Source organism: Berghia stephanieae, chromosome 1 (assembly GCF_034508935.2).
Source record: "Berghia stephanieae isolate SIO BIC M18660-M18661 chromosome 1, UCSD_Bste_1.3, whole genome shotgun sequence".
NCBI lineage: Eukaryota > Metazoa > Mollusca > Gastropoda > Nudibranchia > Aeolidiidae > Berghia > Berghia stephanieae.
This window is the reverse complement of record NC_088360.1, coordinates 112,817,234-112,821,633: the sequence shown is the minus strand read 5'-3', so window position 1 is coordinate 112,821,633 and position 4,400 is coordinate 112,817,234.

The following is a 4,400-nucleotide window of genomic DNA, read 5'->3' as shown; positions in this document are numbered from 1 at the left end:
CTCTCTCTCTCTCTTATGATTGAGAAGAGGACCACTCTTCTTATTATTTTTTCTTTGTAGACAATTTTTAAAAAAGTACAAGATATACTTTCCCTTGTGCTTAAACGATGATGACCCAAAGTAAACTCAGAAACGGAAGACTGTAATGGAAAACGAAATGATCCCACTTTAAAACGACCAAGTACTATCCTTTGATCATCGGATCGTTTTAAACTCTCACCGAATAAACAAACGGCACAGAGGATTAATGTTTTTGGTACTAAAGTAATAGATAAATTATTTGGTTTCTACAACCAGATTGATTCCAACGACTGCCTGGCCACCCAGCCTTCCTGTCCGATGGGGGGAGATCATTGATCTGAGGAAATGAAAAAAAGTAGAGACAAATAAGGAACAGTATAAATTATTAATGGGAGGAATTCCAAATAGATAGTGCCATGACTGGAAGGAATAGAATAGTTACCGTTGCTACCGTCAACATTAAAAAAAATGTTGTTGAGTCGTGAAAGGGGTATGGGAAACACAATGTGTTTTTATCCCATTTTTATTAAAATGCTTTTTAACCAGTTAAATGTCGTACTCTGGAAAAACACGTATTTAAGAATTTGGCCAGAAAACTCGTTCTTCTAATATCGATCGATTTAAGTGACCCTCATCTTGGCAAAACCTCTCAAGCTTAATTAGTACGAGAGGGAGATAGAATTGTAAGATACTGCATCTTTTCATTTTGTGGGTAAAGCTTTTATTTTACAATGTAACTTGTATGTAATCCTCCGCCTCAAAATGGTAATATATTAGGGCAGTGAGATGGTTACAGTAAAAAAAAAGATATGAGACTTGGGTTAAGTTGTTTTAATGTTTGCTTGATGAGAAATAACATTATTTCTTAAATTAACAACAACAAAAAATACACACACACACACACACACACACAAATACAAAAACAAACAAACCCAACGGGCACACATTTTCAGGTTTGATAACCGACACAATTATGGGATTGAGTTACGAGCATTGTTATAATGGACAACACTTTGCGTTTATTTGAGAGTATTTCCATAACAAAAATCAACCCATAACAATTTGGGTTATCAGACCTGCAAATAAATAAACTTCGATAATAACTAAAATTTCAATTTTCTTGTCTTTGTAACTTTAAATAACGTTCGAGGCCTGTTGTTTATCCGGACATAAAACCGTTTCGAGGCTTTTAATATTGGAGAAACTGTTCAATAATTAAATCTCTTAAAATTATAAGATAATCACCACTTCATTCAGGGTAAAGTTCTGCAATTCTTTTTCTTTACACAACATCATAACTTCATAACAGTAGGAATTGACATAGGTATACCGCTGTGCAATGACAAAAAAACAAAAACAAAATCAAACCTTTTTCATTTTGGCCAAGAGACCTATAATTCACACATATCTATTTATTTGCAAAAACAAAATGTCTCAAACCTGAGACCTATTTACCTTAACTTCATATAAAAATTATGCCTTTTGCGCCACGATATCGCAAGATATCGTCGCCTAGGCATTCCACGAAGGAATATAGATAACTCATCAAACAAGATGTCTGATGTCAACAGGAATCACCCATGTTGTCCAAGTGAGCAAATTGGGGGTTAATAATCTTGCTCAAGGAAAAAAATGAAAGTGCCTGAAGCGGGGCTCGAACCTGGGTCATCCGGATTACAGTGCAATGCCTTAACCACTCGGCCACTTCGTCCCCCTTAACTTTATATATTGAGTAATAAAGATGATTCCTATGTCAAGGAGGCTACAACCTGACTCATTGTTTTGAGTAGCAGCGCGTTTCAGTTCTTTGGTACCAATGGAGTATCAAATTTGTCTCCAATATCCCCCCCCCCCACCCCCACCCCTTCAAAACGACCATATACAGTATGCAACCTCTTTATAAGTACCCAACACAAACACACAAACACACACACACACACACACACATACACACAAACTTATAACACATACATACAAAAACAAACATACAGACGCAATTACATAAAAGATACAAAATATAATGTAAATAAATGTATTTCAATTTTATCTCCTCAGCTACCAAATCACTGAATTTTCGACTTTTTACATAGTTCATTGCCGATGTAAATAGCAAAGAGGCCAACCAATTATACCTATTTATAGAGACAGACATTGCTTGAAACTTGAAATGCCGTGATTAATCTCTATGCAAATGGAGTGGGGGACCAGTCTACTGTACTCTTGCAAAACCCATTTATTTCTCTTGGCCAGAAAAGTTCCATTTTGAATTTCGATCGATGAAAATTAACCCTAAACTTTCCAAAAAGTCTCGAACCTCAACACTTCTTTGAAGTCTCAGATGAGAGACTTTTGAGACTTATTTATTTGGCAAGGTGAAGGTCATTCAAATCGATCTATATTCAAGTTAAGTGACCGAAATGGAAATATAAAATGTTTTTGTTTTGTTTGTCTTTTAAAAAAAAAACGAACAGATTGCGATGAAGTACATGTGGACATTGAACCAGTAAAAGATAGTCTAGGGTAACGAGTACTTTAGGGCATGAATACGGTTAGAATGTATTATGCATAGAGTGTTTGACGTCATCAATGTCCTTCATCCATTTTATTTTCCATTAACCAGCTAACTGCCACACTCTAGAAAAACTCGTATTTAAAAATTTGGCCAGAAAACTCTTCCTTCAAATATCGATCGATTTAAATTACTCTCATCTTGGAAAAAAACTCTCAAACATGGGATTTCGCAAAGTCCCAGGTTTGAGAGTTTTTGCCAGACGGGGATCATTTAAATCAATTGATATTCGAAGGGCGAGTTTTCTGGCCAAATTTTTAAATACGAGTTTTTCCCTGAGTATGACAGTTAACTGGTTATAATAAATTCTGATATGGCGTACTGAAGCGACATGAGCTGGTGACTATTTATATTCTTAAAATAATTATTACACATTTTTTCTCTAATATTTGATATCTATCCCGTAATGTTCATTTTTCATTTTTTTAATAACAAGATTATTCTGAACTTTATAATGAAAAAAATAATTGATTTTGTTAAAAGTTAAAGGTCGTCGTATTCATCTGCCAATGCCGCTGCTTGGAGTTGTTGTCCTTGCATGATTATGTGTATGCTGCTTTGAATTTAATTCATCGAATAAAATAAAGGATGAAGCAAGTGATTATGATGAAACTGGTGTTGATTACAATAATGGTAATGATATTATCATATCATGGTCATGATGATATCAATGGTTGAAATGGATGATGATGATGATGATGATGATGATGATGATGATGATGATGATGATGATGATGATGATGATTAAATGCCAACACACACACAATAAGTATAATTCATGCTGTCCTTTTTAGCAACACAAGGGTTGATAATTTTGCCACGGAAAATACGGTAACGTCCAAAGTTGGGTTCGAACCTTTATCGGTTGATATGCTTTAGCGGAATGCCGTTGACCACTGATTAGTTTTTATCGTTATCTCCACCCACCTGATGACGTTAGTGATAATGGAGAAGACAGCAGTGATATAAGGACTTGATAACCAAGCAAAAAGAACAAACTGAGACAGAATGATTTTGCTGACGAATTTTCAGATTTTGTATCAAAAGACACATCAAATAAGCGAAAAAAATTTATCGGCGATTTTAATATTCAGTTTGATAAGAATAGTCTCGTTAAAATTATAAAAAATATGCTGAACGAACATGGCCTGACTCAGTTAGTGACCTCTCCAACTCAAAGATCGGGGCACATCTTGGACTGGTTCATCACTGCTTGTTGAATCAATTAAAAACATCAAAAAAGAAATTTCAGACCACAATCTGATTCTGGCAACTCTCAAATGCATCAAAGAGAAAGCAAAGAAAGTCAAGATAGTGTCTAGGGATACTAAAAGAAAAGACATTAGTTCCTTCAAAAATAATCTGTCAGATGAACTAGGAAGAATGGATATACCATCAGCACAGAAAACGGACGACGTACTGCGCAACGTCATCGACAGGCATGCGCCAAAGACAACTAGAATAATAAATTCCAGGAAACCGTCTCCGTGGTTTAAACCAGAGTGAAAAATTGCCAAAAGGGAAAAGAGGAATGCTGAGGCATCGTGGAGAAAATCGGGCCTTGAGATTGACCGGCTGATATATATAGCAAAAAAGCATAAGTATAAAACCACCTGCAAAAGAGCAAAAAGAAACTAGTATAACACGAAACTATCATCAGTGAGGGACACTAAGGAATTTTTCTCTGTTTCAAAGGAACTTTTAGGGGAAGAAAAGGGCATGTGTCTCTACCCACTAATATCCCGGTAGAAAAACAGCCGGATGTATTTTCAGATTTCTTTTCGGGAAAAATATCGAAAATTCGGAACAA